The sequence below is a fragment of the Sciurus vulgaris genome (assembly GCF_902686455.1).
Source record: "Sciurus vulgaris genome assembly, chromosome: 2".
NCBI lineage: Eukaryota > Metazoa > Chordata > Mammalia > Rodentia > Sciuridae > Sciurus > Sciurus vulgaris.
In genome coordinates, this window is record NC_136462.1 from 190,169,605 (window position 1) to 190,192,026 (window position 22,422).

The following is a 22,422-nucleotide window of genomic DNA, read 5'->3' on the forward strand; positions in this document are numbered from 1 at the left end:
TTTCTTTTTTTTTTTTTTTTTTGGTATTGATGATTGAACCCAGGGGTGCTTAACCACTGAACCAGATCCCCAACCCTTTTTATGTTATATTTTGAGACATGGTTTCTCTAAGTTGCTTAGAACCTCCCTAAACTGCTGCAGCTGGCTTTGAACTTGTGATCCTCCTGCTTTATACACCTTAGCTGCTTGGATTACAGGTGTCTGCCATTGTGCCCAACTTTTACCTAATTTTTGAGAGAAAAAGATAATTGATTTTCAGCATTTTTTGTTTAAAAAAATATACATAAGGCTAGAGCTCCTCTTCTACAGTTTAAGTTGCAGCCATAAGTCTTGATACTTCCCGTTTTCATTTTTAAAAATTTCTCTTGTGGGGGCTGGGCAGTAGCTCAGTGGCAGAGCGCTTGCCAAACACATGTGAAGGACTGGATTTGATCCTTGGTAGCACCACATAAAAATAAAAGTATTTAAAAATTATCTTTGATTTTGTCTTCCTCCTGCAGTTCCTTAGAGATACTTTGCTTAGTTTTTAATCATTTGGAATATTTCTGTAGCTATTTTATTTCATTTATTTCTATTTCAATTACCCTGTAGTCAGTTTGATTTAAATCTATTGATGTTTGTTGAGACCTTTTTAAAAATGTTCCATGTGCTCTTAAAAAATGTGATTTAGTAATTCTGAATACTGTATAGGGTGGTTAGTCATTTGTGTTGTTAAATTGTCTTTCTCCTTACTGATTTTTCTGTCTTCTTATTCTTTGCGTTGCTGGGAGAAGCATGTGACCATTGTCTACGGGTCAAGCCTGCTGTAATGGTCAACCAGCTTACTTTGGACCAGTTCTTCCAGTAAAGCCAAATGAGATCCCTTTGAGGAGCCCAGCCCACACCTTTGAATACCAATCTCCTCCCGCTTTTGAAGCTTCCAGAATGGATTAACTCCAGGCTTTGAAGCAAGACAACCAAGTGGAAAGGCTGGCAGAGTCCCTTAGAGCACCTGGGGGCACATGGGCATCCTGTTGACCAGGTGGCCACAGTTTTCCTCAACTGCTTCATTTTGGGTTTGGACCAAGGCAGTCGCTCTCTGCTAGTCCAGGAGAACAGCCCGGAGCCCTCTCGTAGCCCCGTTCCCCTCCTGTGCTCTGCCTCCAGCACATCTCTAGCTCCTGAGAGACGCATTTCAGGAAACTCAGATAGGGCTGGACAGAGGAGCGGGGGTGGGGTGGGGTCTATATATCTATCCATCACCTTATCTTACTGAGTCAACTTCCACTAGTCCCTTTGTTACTGAAAGCTCAGTGGTCCTTGTCCCCAGTGCCAATCCAATAACAAAGACAAGGTTTTGGGGAAAAGGAGAAAGAAGCTTTATTGCTTTGCTAGCAAAGAAGAAAGAGGTGACTCCTGTCCTAGGGGCTGTGGTTCTGTGAGGGGGAACAGAGGACTTTTAAAGAGCTGATTCCAAGGCCGCATCCCAGATGTACCCTGTCAGGGGTCAGAGTTCACTTGCAGCCTTGAGAGAGAGCCATTTCTTAGGTCTTCTGGCTCCAGTCCCGAAGGCTGGATTCCTTCGTTCCTGTGGGGTGTGAGCTGGACAGGGAACTTGGCCTAGGCGGGGAGGTTTAATCTTGCTTCCCTTATGGTTAGGGAGCAAGAGAAGGGAGAGGGGGAAAGTGTCAGTTTTAAAATAAGCCACAGTGGCAGAGCGGCAAGGGTTATGTTCAAACATGAAGTGGACACTGTTACATCTTCTTGACCTGCCACTCCCTGGTGCCTGCTTGTTTGGGTCATGTGACTTAACCCTTCCTTGGACTATGTACCAGCAGGTACAGTTAGTGACACTTCCACTTCCGTAAAGTGGCTCTTTCCACAAAGTGGCACATGTTAGGCCTCTGTAACCTCTGAAGGTTGTTTATTCTAACAACATTTATATTTGAAAAGACCCCTGAAAACTCCAAATGATTGAATAAATAATAGTAATAAATCACACATTCACAGATAAGAAAACGTGGCTGGGGAGACCGATGGCAAAACTCCTTTCAGTTCTAGACCATTGTTGCTATCACTTTACATAAGATTTCATCTCCGTGGATTAGTTAATGGGGAAGTAACTTGTGGAGACCTGCTAGAATCACAGGCCTAAGATGGTGTGAGGAAGGCTACCCCAGGTGTGAAGAACCCTGAGGGACAGGCTCTTGAGCAGTATTCCCAGGGGTGTTAGCCAGTGAACAGAGCCAAGTCCAGTCCAGGAGTCCCAGTTAAGGAGACCACGTAGGTCAGGGTGGGAAGATGGGGAGATCCCAACCAGGGCTGGGGGCTTAGGCAAAAGGTGGAGTGAGAGTAACTTTGGCGGGGAGCAAATAGTTGTGGGACTGTAGAAAAAGAAATAGAGGTGCCAGGTTACTGTAGCAACTTATTTGGAAAGGACTTAAGACTACGAACGTATCAGCTGCAGGAAGAGGGATGGCAGAGAGGAAGGACATCGCCCTTGGCACATTCCCCCACCCACAGCTGGGGCAAGAAGATGGTCCCACAGGAGGTCACGTGGTCCTCTTCCAAGACTTCCCGGGGCTTCCTCCAGTTCTCACTGTGGTTTAATGCTCAGCATTGGACATCATGTTGCTGATTTCTATCCCAGATTTCCGTTCTCTGAAAGATGTAAGGGGTGAGAAACAGCTTTCTTTAAGCATAACTGATCCTCCTAAACCCTGGGGGCAGGAATGTCTTCTGCGGTTTAAGAGATGCCCACAGAGGCTTCTCTCATGATGTGTTAAGTCCAGTGAGCAGAGAAGGCAGTCATACCTCCTGGGGTTTGGCTAGATCGAATGGGCCTGAGAGTGGAGAGAGGAGGCTCTGGGTCTAGGGTGAGGAAGCGCAGGACCCCAGATTGGATACAGGGCCTAGGGAGACCTCGTGTCCTGCTGTCTCCCCACGGTGTGGGGAACTGGACGAGGAGGGGAAAGTGTTTTTCGGGTCTCACCCATGTCCTCGAATTGCATGCACACGTTCCCACAGACCGCAACACAGCACAGGTGCTCAGCGGGGCACTCTAGGTGTAACCTGCAGGAGGTCCTGCACTGCCGGGGGCTGGGAGTCTTGGGACAGGATTTCACTTTTGGCTTTGATAAAACTGAGGAGAGAATAAGCAGTTAACTCCCCAAAGAAGAGTCTTTCTCACTATTATCAGCTCCTCTGATGCTCAGGGACCCACTCTGTAGACTCCCCTTCTTCTCCCACCCAAAGACCTAAGTAGTCTTTTCAATTCTAGGGATAAAGAGCCAATCCCCAACGCTCTCCCCAAATCCCCCTAGCCACTAGGAAGTCACCCCATGGAATTTAAACTCACAGAAACCAAGCCCAATTCTCTGAACAAAGAGCCCCAAGGGGTCTGCTAGCCCCCCATCCTCCTCCTGTGGGGGCATGGGAGGGCTCGAGTCCCAGAGTAGAAGGAATGGGCTTCCACCTGCCCTTCTGGCTGAAATGGCCCTTGGAAGCTGGGCTCTTTCCTTCCACCACACCATGTCTACCCACCATCCTCCCCCTGATTCTGCAGATTTTATTTTATTTTTTTTAACCCCAGTGCTTCCGTCAGGCACGCATTTTATTTCTCTTTCATATGCCCAATGTTCAGAAATATTCAATTTCCTAAAAAAGGGCCATGAGTTAAGAAATACTTAGCAGCCATTTCCCAATTTGGTGTTCATCTTTGGGACATTTAACCAAGGACTTGCCCTCCTGGTCCTTCCCCACCCACCTTGCAAGCTCTGAATCCTCTGGAGCTCTTATGAGTGTCCTCCAGGACAAAAGCTCAGTGTGGCCCCCCCAGCCCCCCAGTCACCCACAGGACCATCATATTACTTTTAGTGTCAGGAGAGCCTCAAGGTTGAGATCTAAACATTTTATTTCCCTTGGGTATCCTGGCTTTTTAAAAGAACCAGTATTTTCACATATGGTCACCCCTGGCTCCTCTCTGCAACCAGACTGGGAAAAGTCCTTTTATTTTCCATCCACGTTTCATTTTGAAACCCAGCCAAAATACCTACTGTAATCTGGAAATTCAATTTCGAAATGAACTCTTTCTTTCAATTTCCCCGACGCTGGGAGGATCACCCTGCAGAGGAGCAACAGCAACTGGAGAAGCAACCACTTCATGATGTTGGCTCTGGACATCTGAGTTACAGCTGGCAGGAGACCCAGGATGTCAGCAGGCCCTGCTGGGGGGTAGAAAAAAGTTCCACCTAGGAGCGGAGAACACGTGACTGGCCTCTCTCTGCCCTATCTGGTTCTGCTTCCTCTCCACTCCCTGTCTGGATGGTGCTTTTCATGAACTTCTCTCTCACATTCCTCTCATTGCAGAAATGAATTCTTCACAACTTTATAATTCTTTTTAGAAATCTGAAAAACAGAAAAGTACCAAGAAAAGCTATAAGATATTAGTTATTAATCACCTAGAGATAACACTTATTAACAATTTAGTATGTTTCCAGTCTTTCTAATACATCAGTATGCATATTTTCTGCATTATACTTAATCTTTACCTGTACCCACATGTAATCTCTATCTGCAATTTTTGTTAAATTGGCATTCGATGATACATGTTATTTCTAACATGTTTCTATTTTATCAAATATTTCAGAAATAACTTATTTTCTGTAACCTTATTTTAAGGAAGCACCATATATTTTCCTTGTGTATGCCACACCCAAGTGCACACATCATTAGTGAATTTTCATAAAGTGAACAGAACATGATATAGGCATCACCCGCGACTCAAGAAAGAGAACACATACTATTCCTCTCCCTATCCCCCCAAAAGTAATCACTATTCTCAATTTTATTACCATAAATTATATTTGTCTATTTTAAACCTTATATAAATGGAATAATACAGTGCATATTATTTTGTGTGACTTTTGCTCAATGCAATGTTTGGAGATTCTGTCTTGTGGATGTTGTTCAACTCTTTTACCGTATAATATTTTGTTGATTGGATATAGCACAATATTTTATCCATTCCACTTTTGATAGCTATGTGGGTTGTTTCCAAGTTACAGTGTTATGAATGTTTCCACAATTATTTTTATATAAGGCATTAAGCATGCGTGTACAGTTGGCACTTCTTGTCTGTGGCTTCATGCCTGCAGGTAACCAACCACAGATCCAAAATATCTGGAAAAAAATATGCCAGACTTTTTTTTCCTGGTCATTGTCCCCTAAACAATACAGCAAACAACTATTTCCATGGAATTTACATTATACTAGATAACTAATCTAGAGATGATTTAAAGTATGTGGAGGATGTATATATAAGGAACTTGAGCATTTGGTGCGGGGGTGGGGGGAGCCGTGTCCTGGAACTGATGCCCTGTGGATACCAAGGGTTAACTACATATTTCTGATGGACATAACTAGAATTTTGGATCATGAGCTATGAATATTTTCAGCTTCAGTAGATCTGCTGTATTGCCATATACTCTTAACAGCAGAGAATGAGATTTCTAGTGATTTCACATATTCTTCAACTTTCTATTTTTTTTTTAAACTACTTTCTATTTTAGCCCTCTGGTTGTGTGTGTGTGTGTGTGTGTGTGTGTGTGTGTGTGTGTGTGTGTGTGATGGAGATCTCTCTCAGCAAGAGATCAAGCACCACTCACAGGACTGGAGAACTTGGGTGTATTTACACCGGTGGACCCAGAGTAGCGAGTACTCTGAAATTCTGGGCCCCAGCTGAGTTACCCGGGGCTTTCGTGGGAAATTGGACATCCTTTCTTAACCATTACGACATTGGTGGGTTTGCATTTTTAGCCTACATGACCAAAGACCACGCACATCGGATTTACGATGATAAGTAGTTCACAGGTGAAGAACAAAGACAGTAAAAAGATCTGCGAGGGTTATCACGAAGTGACCTTCACCACAGGCAGCAGTAACTCAAGATGACCTGTGTTTATCTCCCTAAGAGTTATATTTCTAAGAACCAAGCCAAGGAGGTTATAGTTTAGACAGCGATTAATTGACCTAGCAATTAAGTGATAAATCTACATTCCTACAGAGATCAGAAAGTTTCAAAGTATAAGAAGAAAGGACGCTTTACAGGTTGAACTCTGGCCTTGAAAGCCTTTCCCAGGGATGTTTACATTTCAAAAGGGAGGCTCAGGGAGACAGCTATTTGGAGTCCAACAGCTAGGGACCCAGGTTAATTAGGTTCCCTGAAGAGAGGCTGTCTGTCAGAGCGGAGGAGAAAAATGAACCCTTTCCCCGGGCATTGGTTCTCTTATAGTGTTCTATAATTTGTTCTGTAATTTCATTTTATGATCAGGTCTGGTATCTCTGCCACAGGAGTTTGTGTATTTTCTCATAATTAATGAATTTGGGCACCTTTTAATTACCATCTCTTAAACATTCAGATACTCTTTTTTTTTTTTTTTTTACAATTGCCTCTTCAAATCTTTTTGCCTACTTTTCAATTTTCTATCCTTATTTACATGGTAAACATTCTTTATGTGCTCTGGATATGTGTTTTACAATACCTTCTCCCACTCTATAGTTTGCTTTCTTAATACCTTAAGTGTGTCTTTTGATAAACAGGAATTTTCATTTATATGTAGTTCAATTTGTAAATCTTTTCCTCTGTGGTTTTGTTTCCCATTTAAAAAGTACTTCCCTCGTCATAGTTATGAAGATAGAATTCTGTGTTATTTTCTAGCATCTTATGTTATTATCTTTGATGTTTAAATTTGTGACCTAAATTATAGATTTAAATTTATTTTAGGGGCTGGGGATGTAGTTCAGTAGTACAGTTCTTGCCCAGCATGCACGGCCCTTCAATCCCAGCACTGAGGGGAAAAAAAAAAAAGGTAAATACTTTTAAAATGGTGTTTATATTTCACTCATTTTCTTCTTAATTTTTCCCTTTTTCTTTGAGTATAATTTGTCCCTCCCTTCCTCCTTCCTTCCTTCCTTCCTTCCTTCTTTCCTTCCTTTCTTGGATTGGACCCACGATCACTTTACCATTCAGCTACATCCCCAGTCCTTTTTATTTTGAGACAGGGTCTCTCTAAGTTACTTAGTCTCATTAAGTTGCTCATGCTGGCCTTAAACTTGTGATCCTCCTGTCTCAGCCTTCCTAGCCTCTGGAATTACAGTCATGCACCACTGAACTGGACTCTTTTTATTTATTTTTTTTCTTTTTCAGTTCTGGGGATTGAATTCAGGGGTGCTCTACCACAGAGCTACATCCCCAGCCTATTTTTTATTGTCAGAGTAAGGTCTTGCTGAGGTTAACCTTGAACTTGCAGTCCTCCTTCCTTAGTCTCCCGAGTATGTGGGGCTAGGAGTGTGTACCACCAGACTTATTTCTTTTCTAATATTTAAAACTACAATATGTTTTGCAGTTAAAATTTTAAATTTCTATAGCCAAACATATGGTACTTTTTGATAAATATTTCATATGCTTTTGAAAAAATATGAATTTTATTGTTGTGTGCAGTATTCTACAGTATATCAGTTGGAGAAGCTTTTTTAAATTCCATGTTGTTCAGGTCTTTCATTAAAAAGTGCTTTTTTGTGGGTTTTTGCTTGTTCTTACAGTTACTGAAAGTGGTATGTTCAAATCTCACACTCTGATTTTCTATTCGTTAATTTCTACTTTTTGTTCTGTCAATTTTTCCTTCATGTATTTGACGCTACATTACTAGATACATCATGTTAAATCATTGAGTACTTATGGTAGATTGACAATTTCATTATTATGAAATGTTTCATTTTGTCTCTAAATATGCTTTTTGCTTTAAAGGCTGCTGTATTTGATATTAACATACTTAGGTTAAGACTTTGGTGAGCACTTGTGTAGTATATCTACCCACATTCTTTAACTTCCAGATTTTATAGTTAAGGCAGGTCTTTCAAACTTTAAAACAGATTGCTTAAGCTGAATATTAGTGGATTTTATTTGCTCATCTGCTCTGACAATCTTTTATTTGAAATGTTATAGCTGTTTATATGTAATACAATGAATAGTATATTAAAGTTTCTGTCTACCAATTACTATGCAATTTCTATTGTTCCATCTGTTCTATTTTTCTTTTTCTCTTTTTCATTGCATTTCCAATTACTCAACAATTTTCCCTAAATTTTTATTAACCTTCCCCCCCCCATTAGCTTATTAATCATACATTACAAAATGCATCTTTGATTTACTAGTGAATAAAACAAATTAAACTCTGATCACTTTTCAGGCAACACCAAAATCTTCAAGCACTTTAACTCCATGTACCAACTCACATGTTTTGTGTTACTTTCATAACATACCACAATTCTGAATAAATTTAAACCTCATAGACATTATTATTGGCCTATATATAAACAGTAGTAATTTGGATCAGGGTTTCTCAACTTTGACCCTGTTGACATTTTGAGCCAAACAACTGTTTGTTGTGGAGGACTTTCCTATGCATTATAGATTGCTTAACAGTATTACTGTGTCTCTATTAACTAGATGCTAATATCACCAGCCTCCAAGCTGTGACAAATACAAATGACCTCAGACATTGCCAAACGTTAGTTAGTGGGCAAAAGTGCCCTGAGTTGGGGACCACTAATTAGCTTTGTCTACCTGTTTTCTCTTTCTATTTTTCTTCATTCCTTCTTGCATTATCTTATTTATGTCCAAGGTAATCTTCCATTTGTCTAAATAAATCTCTGAATTTCTTTTTGTGTGAGAGTATTGGTGATAAATTTCTTCAGTCTTCGTCTGAAAAGGCCTTAATTTTGCTCTCATTTTTGAAAGATGTTTTTCCTTGGATGTGTAGTTCTAGGTGAGCATTGTTTTCTCTCTGCACTTTAAAGGTATGATTCCATTGTCTGCTGCCTTCTATTATTTCCATTGAAGATAGCAGATCTTTTTCTCCCCTGTCAGATTTTAAGAATTCTCTTGGTTTTAAAGCAAAATCAAAACAGATATATGTAACCTAGACGTGGTTTTACTGTGATGTGCCTAGGCATGATGTTTGAGGGCTTCTTGAATCTGTGACTTGATGTCTTTCATCAGTTTGCAAATTCCCAGTCATTTCCCCTTCCTTTGCTCTTTCTTCTCCAAGAAAGAGAAGCTGACAGGAGATCCAGCTTCTCCTAACATAGGTGTGATAGCCTCCAATCATACCTATCTTACTCCTTTTCACTGTATGATAAAAGGTCACATTCACTTTTTTCTCTATTTTTCATTCCTTTTTCCCCTTCCTGCTTCACTCTGGATGTTTTCCAATCATTTATCTTCAAATTCAGTCAACATTTCTTCAGCTGAGTCCAATCTTCTCTAAATATCATCCACTGGTTATTTTATTTCAGTTATTATATTTTTTCAATTCTAGACTTTTTCTTGTTCTTTTTTATTTATTTATGTATTTAATTATTTATTTATTAGTGATAGGATCTCACTATGTTGTCCAGACTAACCTTGAACTCACAATCTGCCTCAGCCTCCCAAGTAGCTAGGGGAAATGCCCACCATGTCCAAATAATTTTTCTTTTTTATAGAATTTAAGTTACTAGTAAAAGTAACCATTTTCTTGAACCTATTAATTTGAGTCATTTCAATTTAAGAACTGTCTAATTACCTATGAGTTCCCTTCCATTGCGTATTTGTTCTTTGTATGCCTTGGTAATTTTGTTGGAATGCTAGACATTATGTAGGAAAAATTGAAAATGCTCTGGATAATATTTTTTGCCTCTGGAGATAATTTATTTTAACTAGTTGCAAGTATCAGACTAGAAGATTAATTTAATCCAAGCAGAGATTGAATTGATTTGAAGTAGGCATCATTTTAAATCCTGGTTTATTTTGAGTCTACCTTACTCCTAGGGTACAGCCACTCAGTGGTTGTGGTTGAAAGCCCAGGTTATTTCCAGGACTCGTCTTCAAGTTCTCTCCCTTACCCAGTTAAAGTGTTTATAGCTTGACTTAGTTTTTCACTATTTTAATGCACGCTGTTTGGCCTCTGTCACTTAGGAATCAGCAGACACCTTCAGGCAAAAGCTGGTATACAGTGTTAGGTTCAGGCTTCTTTTTCTTCTGAGAGGGTTTGACCTCACAAGGTCCTGGCTTTTTTTGGTATACTTCACTTTTTAAAAATCTAATCCTATGAACTCATCACAATTTCTGCTTAGTTCCTACTTTATGATCAGAGTTTGCTAGGCCTTTCAGCCTCTCACTCTTTTTATGTATGACTTGTCAGATGCCTCAGGGGAAAGTGGCATAGCTCATTGGACTCAACTAAGTGAATTTCTATTCTTGACCAAGTTTTGACTCTTCCAATATTAACTGCCTTGGTATAACTCTGATTCCATTAAATGCATCATAAATTTTGTATATAGTTTTCCTAGTTCGTCTTGGCAATAGGCTTGGTCTACTGCAATCTATCTTTCACAGGCAGAAAGTGAAGTTTTATAATATTATTATTTTTATTTCACATGTTCTTCAGGATAATTCCCTATTTTGTGGCATTTAGGTCTCTCTTGGAGCATTTAAACATCAGCAAGTCGGCCTGGCCTGGGCTTGGTCTTCATTCTACTACTTGCTAAGTTTTTAACTTTGGGCAAGTCATTTAACTCAGGGAACCTATGTCTCCTCATTTCTAAACTCTACATGAGCTTTAACTCTTCTCTTATTTCTCTTCCTGAAAAAATGATACCTACAACCATTAAGTGGGGCAGAGCCAGGTAGGCATATACCACAGGGCACATGTGGGCACTGAGGAGAGCAGGAGGCACAAAGTGGCACTGGTGCACTGTTGGAAACCAAGCAGTGTTGTATCTGCCTGGGAGGACAAGATGTCAGAGCCCACAGTAAGGGCCATCCTCACAGAGGTGTGCCCTAGTATCCAAAGTTGGAGCCCAAGTGGGTGCTATGGTTTGAATATGAGGTATCCCCCAAAAGCTCATGTGTAAGACAATGCAAGAAAGCTGAGAGGTGAAATGATTGATTTATGAGAGCTAATCAGTGCATTAATCCCTGACATGGATTAACTGGGCAGTAACAGTGTCAGGGAGGGTGTGGCAGGAGGAGATAGGTCACTGGGGGCATGCCTTTGGAGTTCAGATTTTGTCCCTGGTGAACGGAGCTCTCTGTTTCCTGATTGTCATGTCCTGAAATGCTTTCTTCTGTCATACCCTCCCGCCATGATGTTCTCCCTCACCTTGGGCCCAAAGCTATGGAATCAATCATTTCTAAACTGAGAACTCTTGAAACTGTGAGCCCCAAATAAACTTTTCCTCCTTTATAGTGTTCTTGTCAGTTCTTTTGGTTGTAGCAACAAAAAAGCCAACTAAAACATTGGGCAACAAGGATGTCCACATGAGGGGGTGGTATTTGAGGAGTCCACCCACATGTGGGAGGTGATCTAGTATAGGATGTTTGAACCCCTGCAGGGGAAAAAGGTAAGTCCCACTTAGGAGCAGCCTGGCATGTTGGGGAGCCAGAGCCCAAGCAGTGAAGAAAGATATCCTGGCATGGAGATCAGAACTCACTTTAGATAGCAGGGCTTCCACACAGTGTGGATATCCTGATACAAGATATTGGGGTATGATAACCGGGAGAAAGATAGTGGCTATGCAAATTCAATACATACAGGGGATTTATCAAATAATTAAATATGTTAAGGATAATAGAAGTTAATCTGTCTGAGATGGCAGCTACAAATTTGCAAAGGGAGAAATTAGAATAAAGATAATAGTGTGTAAGTCATGGCTTCCAATAGACTAGATAGATAGACAGATAGATATAGATTTAGATATAAATATAGATAGATATACACTTGCTAAATATACATGTTCACTATGTGGATGTACAACATACACACATGGGGAGGGAGTAGTGTTAGTTTTCTGGTTTTGTGATGAGGAAACATCACTCCTAGAGCAATGAGCAAGTTTAGTTCAAGGCTGTGGCTTCTAAATAAACTTCCCACTGAAAAGAGCCAGGACTTCTTGGGGAAATGACTGCTGATAGCATAAAAGCATAAAATGGGCTAGCAGTATGTTGGTGTACTTATGATACAAACCTAAACCTAATCATGAGAAAAATATCAGAAAAACTCAAAAATATCAGAGAAACTCAGGTTAAGGAGACATGACAACTAAATGTAATACATGATTCTGGATTGGTCCTTTCCTTATATTTAATTGCCATTACTGTGCAACTAGCAAATCTTGAGTGGGATATAAGATTTTAATATAAACTTTCTTATAGTTGAATAGTGATAATAAAAAAGAATGCCCTTATTTGTGGGAAATATACACTAAAAACTTAGGATTAGGGGACATTGTTCTGGCAACTACAACCCAAATGTTTCAAGGGACCTTTTCTGAAAGTTAAAAAAATAATAAAATGGTAAATGGTTATGATCAAGCTACTTTATGGACATATTTCGAGGTAGAGGAGCTTATGCATCTAAAATGCTGGATATAACATCTACTACAGAGTAAGTGTTTATTTGTTAATTTTAATTATAGAAAATTCTTTTTCCTCCAGAGGTTCATATGTATTTAATTTTGTTCCCTACATATTTTGTTACTATTTTATGCCTAACTTTTTAAACTATGAGATTTGATTTGGTTTGCTTCAGGTGTATAAGGTAGGGTTTTTCAACCTTGGCACTATGACTTTTTCTGTCGGATAACTGTTTGCTGCGGAGGCTTGTACTGTGAGTTATAGGATGCTTAGCAGCACTCCTGGCTTCTGTTCACTAGATTTCAGTAGCACCCCTCCAGTGCAAAAGACAAATATGTCTTCCAGAATTGCCAAAATCACCTTAGGGATACTATCGCCCCAGGGGAGAAGCGCTGATGTTGAGTGAAGAGACACCTAATGGACAGACAAGAGGAGGAGGGGCAAGGGAAGGTGGACACTCAGTTCCATTCTAAATTTTCTGATTTCTCACATTCAATACCTTCCCTTCTCTATTTCTTGCCTACCTTGAGATCTTCCAGTAAAAACATTAAGGATATTAGGAGAGGAGGAAGACAAGGGAAATGCTGAGTTTTTTGTTGTATAATCATATAAAAGTGATTAAATCTACATCAAAAATTGATTTTATATAATATTATCATTTTCTGATCAAAGTCTCATAATTAAGGCAGAAGTTTCCATAAATGTATTGTCTAAAAATCCTTAAAATGGTCAAATTCTTAGGTAAAAATTTAAAAACATACAAGTTCTCAAGAATGATCATTCTTCTTTAGCTTATGGAAAAAGTGATAAATTGGAAAAACAGAAATTTTAGACAAATGTTTCAGTAGATGCCTGACTGATTTCAGGTGTCTTAAGGGGAGACAGGAACAAATAGACAGATGTTAGAGAAATATAAGGCAGGAGGATTAGGGCACAGGCAAAAATTTCTCCTAAATTGGAAAGTCACAAATGTCTGAAGTCACTTATTTTTGGAGATTTCTCCCCTCCCCCTCCACCTTTTTCCCCTTTATTCCACTTTCTGTTGGTACTTACCTTATGTATTAAATGCCATAGTAAGCAAAGTTCCAATGGCCTCACCCCTCTGCAAAAGTTTGCTTCTCATTTATGTCAGTCAGATGCAAACTTATAAGCACCTTTCAATGGAGTCATTCTAAGGATCAAGCTCTTCCTGTGGCTTGACTCTCCTCAAGGTCTCAAGAGTCTTCTTCAATCAGCTAATGAATAGGGAAAGGGCCAGGATCTTGCATGGGAAGCTTTGTGAACCATATCTTCAAGTGGCTCACATCACTGCTACTCTATCCCATTGAGCAGAACCTGGTCACATGACTATACCTAACTGCAAAGGAAGCCGGGAAATGTAGTTCATCTTTGGCTCAGGAAGTAGAATAGTGCTTTGTTGATGATAACTTCTAGAAATCTCTGCCATATCCTCGGTGTAGTTTTAGGTAGGGAATTTGTTCAGGCTGAAATGATAGAGACAATTCACTAGCTAATAATGTTTAACCCTAATGAATGAGGCTTTAATTGTGGAGCATTCGGATAATGGAGCATTGTCCTTGGTTAGGAAGAACTTCTCAAAGTCCTTCAAATAGTTCCCATTTTCTCTCCATTGAGACATCTTGCCTTTGCTTGACCTAAAGCTCAGCAGCAAGACCCAAGCCAGTGATCAGCTCCTTAACTCTTCTGCTGATGCCCAGCGTCACTGGATGGCTTGTATCTTAGATGCTGCCAACCTGCTCCCATCTTGGTTTGAGGACAAGACCTCAAGTTTGGACATCAGCGATGTCCAACATATTCATCTCTCTTTATCCCTAATCCCTGGAAACCACTGATATTTTTACTGTCCCCATAGTCTTATCTTTTCTAGTGCTTTCATCTTACTCCAGTCAGAATGGCAACTATCAAGAATAAAAGTAACCATAAGTGTTGGTGGAACTGCAAAAGTAACAGTACGTTACTGGTGGAACTGCAAATTGGCGCAACTACTCTGGGAAGCAGTATGGAGATTCCTCGGATTGGAACCACCATTTGACCCAGTTATCCCAATCCTCAGCATATAGCCAAAGGATTTAAAATGAGCATAGTACAGTGATGCAGCCACATCAATGTTTACAGCAGCACAGTTCACAATAGCTGAGCTATGGAGTCAACCTAGATGCCCTTGAACAGCTAAATGGACAACGAAATTGTGGTTACATACATGATGGAACATTATCCATAAAGAATAACTTTATGACATTTGCCAGAAAATGGGTTGATCTGGAGACTATCACACTAAGTGAAATAAGCCAACCTTGAAAAACCAAAGGTCAAATGTTCTCTCTGATATGTGGAAACTAAACCACAATAAAAGGTGTGGGGAGGGGAAGAAGAGAAGTTCAGTAGATTAGACAAAGGGAAATGAAAGGAAGGGAGAAAGAATAGGAATAGGAAAGACAATAGAATAAACCTAACGTAATTTTCCTCTGTACACATATGAAAATACCTAAGTGAATTCCTCCATTGTGTACACTCACAAGAACAAGGTCCTAATAAGAATAAGATATATTCCATGTGTGTATAATTCTATCAAAATGAATTCTACTCCCATGTATAACTAAAAAGAACCAATAAAAATTTTTTGGTGAAAAATGTTTTTGTTTAACCTTCTCTTCTCATGCATTCTTTGAAGCTTCTCCTTTGTTATGCAGATCCAGTTTACTGATCTGTATCATTTTCTTTCTCTCTAAAGAATTCCTTTTAATATTTATTAAAGGCTGGACTACTGGCAACCAATTCCCTCAACTTTTTGCTTGAGAAAGTATTTCTTCTTCACTTTTGAAGGACAATTTGTCAGGGTGCAGGGTCTTATTGAAGTTTTTCTCTCCACACTTCACTCCATTCTCTCCTTGCTTTCATGGTTACTGAGTAGTCAGATGTACTTCTTACCTTTGCTCTTCTATAAGTAAGATTTTCTTCCCTGTGGTTTCTTAAAGGAATTTTTATTTTTTATTTTCTACAGTTTGAAAATTGAAAGCTTGAGATTCTGGGGAGCTTCTCAAACTTTTTCCAAGGATGTGTCTTCTCTGGATTTGAGTTTATAGACACCTGGAGGGATCTGCAATTTTCTTTTTCCCGGCGTTCCTAATCTCCTGCTCCCTCTGGTGTCGATCTACTGTTACTGCAAGTCCTCCGAGCGTGCACTACGCTGCATGGATTTACTTCTCAGCAGCCCCAGAAACTAGGGTATGTGAGGTCCTGGCAGTGCTCCAAGATAAGTGACACAAACCAGTCCCTCCAGCACCCCATCAGGAGAAGTCTGAATGTTGGCAAAGTTTTTCAGTCTTCTCTTTCCCTCTTCAGGGAGAAGTTGGGGGCTGGCACTTTTCCCAGTTTGTGCCACAGAGCCCTGGAAGAAATTATGGCAAGACAGTGCCATGAAATGTCCTTCCAGCTCTGATGTGTTGGTTTCATGCTTGCCTGGGATGTAGGAGCCTTTCAACTGTCCCTGTATCTCTCACAAATGGATGTTGTCCATTTTTTGCCTTTGAATTGATACTCTGTGGGAGAAAGAAAATTCAGGGCTCCTTATTGAAACTTCTTGCTGAATCACTCTTTCAAGGGCAATTTAAACTCATTTAAATTTAAAGTAAATAGTAATAAAGCAGGGTTTCTGCCCTTTGCTGTTTGTTTTCTAATTGCCTTACATCTACTTTATTTCTCAATTCTCCATTCCTGCCTTAATTTTTTTCTAGTATGCCATTTTGATTGCCTTGTAGTTTACTTTTCTATGTTTTAAAAGTTCTTTTCTTAGGGATTAGCCACCCCAAGCTGATGACCCTACATAATTATTCACATTTTGAGACTGGAGCCAGCTCCTAGAATAGCCGTCTAATTTTACACATAGGAAGATGATCTACACCATCTTCTTCCCTACATCATGGAAATAATTGTTGCTGCGATGGTGCAGAAGAACCCAGAGGGTTTATTCCTTGAGAAAACCTGAACCTCACAGTGCTCTGGGGCAGATAGGGAACCAGGAGATCTATAAAAGAAATTCTGATAATCTATCAGAACATGCCGTTATCCTATTGCACATAACTCTTGGGCAGGGAAGTGTATAGTTCTTTCAGTGTGCTCTGGTTCAGCTGGTTTCTCCTTGGTTCCTCCCTGGGGCATGATGTAGGGCTATGGGTAGCCGGTGTTATCATCGGCTTCCCAGGAGTGTCAGGAGTGTCAGTATTCACCACTTCTCTACACTTGACTACTGTCTGACTGTCCCAAAGTTGTTTACTATGCATGCCAACCTTCTCGATGGCTTTGCCACTTCTCTGACCTACTGAGTACAGCTCTGTGGCTTCTTGTGCCTTCTGGATCTTCAGGAGACAAGAATTAATCCTCACAGGCATATCTTAGGCTTTCTTCCTCTTTTATTTCCATTTCTTCTTATGGGTCCCAGTGTTACTGGCTGAACTCACACTTCTCCAGCAGTGGGTGCTGATCTCCTCATTGTTGTGATTGCTGAACTGTTCGTGGCCATTTCTGTTCTCTTCCATCTTCAGAGGCAGAGGAGTCTGTGACGATTGCACTGTTGCATCAATCTCGCCTGCCATTTTGAGTCAAGAGACAGAACCAAGTCCTCCTCCAATTGTTTCTCTTTTCTTTTTAGTTGTTACCATTTGCATCCCATGAAATTCGCCATTTTAAAGGATATGGTTCAGTGGTTTAAAATATATCCATGAGGTTGTGCAGTCTCCACCATGACCTATTCCAGAACATTTTTATTACCTATAAAAGAAACACTCACTAGCAGTCGCTCCCTTTCCCTCTCTCCCCCGACCCAGCCCCTGGCAATTACTAATCTACTTTCTATCTGAATGAACTTGCTTATTCTGGACACTTCATAGAATATATGGCCTTTAGTGTCTGGTATCTTTTCCTTAGCACAGTGTGTCCCAGGTTCCTTCTGATTGTACTGCCTATCAGTACTACATTCCTTTTGATGACTTACTATTCCATTTTATAGATATGCCACATTTAAATCCATTTGGTGGGTTTTCTTCCATTTGGGGGCTACAATAAATGTATATTTTTATATGGAAGATGTTTTTAATTCTTTTTGGTATATGCCCAGGAGTGGAATTACTTAGCCCCATAGCAATTCTGTGTTTCTGTTTTTTGAGGTTTTCCTTTGTGGGTTTCCCTTAATTGCTGCACCATTCTCTGATCCTAATAACAATGTGCGAGGTTCCAATTTCTCCACATCTCACCAACTCTTGTTATGTTCGCAGTTTTTAAAAAACTTTCACCCTTCTATGGATATGTGGTGGTATTGGTATGTAATTTTTATTTGCATTTCCTTAATGACTAATGATCTTGAGCCTCTTTTCCTGTGTTTATTGTCCTTCATGTATCTTCATTGGCAAAATGTTTATTCAAATACTTTCCCATTTGGGGGGACTTTTTAAATTTCTGATTTGGGGTTGTTTGTTTGTTTGCAGAATTGAAGATCAAATCCAAGCCCTCGTACATGCTATGCAAGTACTCTACCATTGAGCTACATCTCCAGCTCCTTTGCCTAGTTTGAAATTGGATTTTTTTTTATTTTTGAGTTCTTTATGTATTCTGAATACTAGGCCCTTATCAGATATGTGTTTTGAAAATATGGGTTGTCTTTTTATTTTCTTGATAAGGTCCTTTAACACATGAAGATTTTGGATTTTGAGGAATTAAAAATTTCTTCTTCAGCTCCTTGTACTTTGGGTGCCACATCTAAAGAACAATTACCTAATCCAAGGTCATAAAAATTTAGACCCTAATTTCTTCTAAGAGTGTTATAGTTTTAGTTCTCACATTGAGGTTAATTTTTTGCATTAAGAATTTCCTTAATGCATTTTGAGTTAATTTTTGAATATGGTGTGAGGCATGAGTCCAAATTCACTCTTTTTACTTGTGGCTACCCAGTTGTTGAAGACTATTTTTTCTCCATTAATTATCTTGCATAATAATTATAATTAATTGTTAGAATTTACATTTCTTTACTTTTTTTAAGGAGACTATCTTGACATCGAACTTACATTCTATAGATTCCCTTTTCATTTTTAAATAAGTGTAGTTTCATTTATTTTAAGACTGAAGACATTTTAATATCACCATAGGGAAACTAGATAATACAAAATCATATGACAGTTAATATCTTATACAAAATAATGCAAGGGAAAATAGATTAACGGACATAATGAAATGAGACAACACCAGCTTAAAAGATTGGTCCACATTCTTGATATTCTTTCTATTTCCATGGATATCAGTGTTGCTATTTTTATGATAGCTTCAGTATTAAAGTCCCTCCACCAAATATTTAAAATTATACATATTTATTATAAAAGTATCTTTAAAAGCTATTTAAGAAAGAAGTAAAGGTCAATTAAAATTTTAAATAATCAGAAACTTTAAAATTCATCACAAAATTTCAATTGGAGCAATTTTTTTCTGGAGCATTTTTTGTTCCTTGCAATAATCAGTTTCTAAATGATAGGAACACATTTCATATTTTGATCATACTTAACATAATTTTTGCATGTATATTGATTTTATTTCACTCAATTTCTTTCAAGTAATGTTCACACATTCTGGTTCATTTCCAAACTTTTAATAAGGGTTAGCATATACATCTCAAATTTTATATATATATATATATATATATATATATATATTTTTTTTTTTTTTTTTTTTTTGCGGTGTTGGGGATTGAACCCAGGGCCTCATGCTTGCGAGACAAGCACTCTACCAACTGAGCTATCTCCCCAGCCCTAATTTTATATTCTTAAAGACTAATTTATTACTGGAAAGAAGAAATTCAAAGTCGCTTTCTTTTAGCTTACCTAATAGCTCATAAGTTTTCCACATCCAGAAAGGACATCCAAAACGTTAGCTTAATATTTCGGACCTCAGTAGGGATAGTAATCCATTTAATTTAAGTGGCCCTTGATCATACAGATTTCCAGAAACTTCACTGATTCACTTCATCTTTTGGGGAGCATGGGGGGAGGTGGCTGATAATCAAAGCCACAGAATGAGAACCGTATTACTATGGTGACTGAAGGCTTCTTGCAGTCCTGTGTTTAAACTTTTCTACCATTGCTTGCAGGAAAGACCTCAGGCCTCCCAGGTGAAGAGGCCTTTAGAAAATCTTGGACTCCCCCTGAATCTGCCACTCTGCTCTAGGGCTCCTCGTTTTGAGCAACTTTTCACAGAAGGCAGCTTTATTCCCTCCTTGTTCTTGGTTTTTTTTTTTTTTTTTTTTTTGTAGTGCTGGGGATTGAACCCAGGGCCTTGTGCTTCTGAGGCAAGCACTCTACCAACTGAGCTATCTCCCCAGCCCCTTGGTTCTTGCTTTTATGTTCAGCAACAGGAAAGCACAGCTGTTTCATCGACCCCTTCCTAGGGGTGCCCCATCTCCCTAATTGCTTCTTCCAGTTTGATTGCTTCCCAGAAGCAGGACTGTGGACATGCAAGGCTTACCCTGGGGCTCCTATTGACTACTAAAGTGAACCCAAGGAAATCAGGACTCCTCAGAGCAGAGAGCTTTCTCTGCTTCAGTGGGTCAGAGAGATGAGACAGAAGGAGAGATTGAAGTGTGGGAAAGACTCAACTTGCTGTTCCTGGCTCTCAACGGAGGAAGGGAGACCCAGGAATGTAGATACCTTCCAGAGGTTGAGAACGGCCCTCAGCTAACGGTCAGTAAGGAAACGGGGCTCTTAGTCCTACAGCTTTGAGGAACTAGATTTGGCCAACAATCTCAATGGCAAAGAAGTGAATCCTCCTCTACAGGGAGGAAATGCATAAGAGATCCATGCCAGGCTTCCGACCTACAGACCTGTAAGGTAACCATTTGCTGCTTAGACTACTAAACTTATGGTGATCTGTTACAACAGTAATAGGGAAAAAAAAAAAAAAAAAAAAAAAAACCCACATATTCATCTGTCAATACCTTGTTTAACCAGAGTCCTGGCTCCCAGTTTGGACTTCCCAAGACCACCTGGATGTTTCTGCCTCTCTCCTCTCTACTCCTCTAGAGTTCTCCTTCCCACCGGTTGATTAGATGCTTATGCCTTTTGCAATGGGCAAAGACCGTTCTTACATTATTTGACTTTATTCCTCACCTCACGTGTAAACTCTGACAGTCAAAGCCAAATCTTTGTAGTTGCAAACACAAGACAAGTCACAGAAAAACAACTTCTTTCTCTCGAACACCAGGAATAACTTTCAAAATTATTTTGGTCCTGAAATACGTGAACACAAACTTCTGTCCGTATTTGTTTATTTTGTGATCTCTCTTCCCCGGGAAAATGAACTTTAGCTTCGTGTCCTAATTTCAATGGTGGCGGGGCCTGGTGGAAAAAAAGGAATTACAGAAGCATAAAAATAATAACTTGATAGGTATTTTCAATGTACTACACCACAACACCATTTTTTATCATTAGAGAGTCTTTATTATAAGACTTCCTTCAGTTTTAAGGAGTGATCTGTTCCTTTGCCTTCTACTTTTGCTATGGTTTGAATTTTCTTATGTTAACTTCTTTTTCTTAAAAGAATGACCAATTTTTTAATGTGGAAAAAACACATAAGATAAATTCGCCCTTGACAATTTTAAAGTGCATTCTACCATACATCCATTGGTGCATGGACATTGTTCTAGAATGGATCTCCGGAAACATTACGTCTTGCATGACTGAAACTCTATACCCATTCACCCACTCTCCATTTATCTTTCCAACAGTCCCTGACATCCGCATTCTCCGTACTGTTTCTGAGTTTGAGCATTTTAAAAGCCTCCTCCGGTGAATGACACAGCATTTGTTTTTTGTTATTGTCTTATTTCACTTAGCGTGATGCCATCGAGGTTCATCCAGGTTGTAGCATTTGACAGGCTGTCGTGACCCCAGCAGCCGCCACTTTCTTCCTGTCTTGAAGAAAAAAAATCACACAGTGCCTTGACCATTCTGTGACTCAGTCAGCTTCAGATTGTCCCCAGCACTGATAGAGGTAACTCTATCATCGCCCAAAACATTGAAAGAAGCTGCCTCTGGCCCTGTGCCCAATTCCTTAAACCTTACAAACTCCAATCCCTGGCCTCCTCACTGCAGGCATGTGGAGGCAGAACACCTTTTGTTCCTGGACAATATGCTTCAGTAGTCAATAAATAATTTCCCCTAATAAATGCATTGGGCTGATCACCCTGGAATTTAGTACTTCTTTCTTTGGAATCCCAGCTGGCCCCATCTCAGAACACAGCAGAAAGCTTAGTGGGCTTCCAGTCCATACAATCCAGAGCCTTTGTGTTTGTGCCTATGTGGCTGGCAAAGGACAGTGCTGAGCATGGCGGTGCATAACTGTCATCCCAGTGACTCGGGAGGCTGAGGCAGGAGGATTGTGAGTTCAAAGCTGGCCTACAAAAGTGGGGCGCTAAGCAATTCAGTGAAGCCCTGTCTCTAAATAAAATGCAAACTAGGACTAGGGATGTGGCTCAGTGGTTGAGCAGATGAAGGGGTGAAAGGGACATGGTATTGAAGTAGGACACCCAAGAGGACAACACTTTCCTTACCTACTACTTCCTTTGGGGTATCTAACCTTTTTTTTTTTTTTTTTTTTTTTTTTTTTTTCCTCCATAGTTTTTTTGTTGGAAAGGAATAACCATCTTCATTCTGAAGAACTGCAAGTCCTCCCTGTCCTGAAGGTTAAGGCAAAGCCCCATTCCCGAAGGGTGTTTACACGAACCCCTTGGTCCCTGAACCATCCATCCTTTTAGTTCCCCTGAGCCATAAGACACTAACTAGTATTTTGTTGGACCCTAGCCCTTGCCTAGACTTGGTCTTTGATGTATCATATCCCCAAACATTTGGTTGGGCTATGAAGTTGACCAATGCAACATGCCGATTCATTCATCTAAGTGAGGCTGTCTTGTCCTCTGCCCCAGGGGGAGG

The 22,422-nt window shown here is 39.8% G+C and overlaps 1 long non-coding RNA gene across 2 annotated transcripts; it reads right to left on the reverse strand.

The window, feature by feature from the left end:
* Positions 1–1,326: 1,326 nt before the first annotated feature.
* On the reverse strand, positions 1,327–13,708 carry LOC306652943. 2 transcript variants are annotated; one of them, XR_013761586.1, is made up of 4 exons: positions 13,490–13,708; positions 4,035–4,202; positions 2,972–3,121; positions 1,327–2,640 (listed from the first exon to the last, which is right to left on the reverse strand). It is a non-coding gene; the product is annotated as an uncharacterized lncRNA (long non-coding RNA). The 2 variants fall into 2 exon arrangements; XR_013761587.1 differs by having other exon boundaries at positions 4,035–4,205.
* Positions 13,709–22,422: the final 8,714 nt, after the last annotated feature.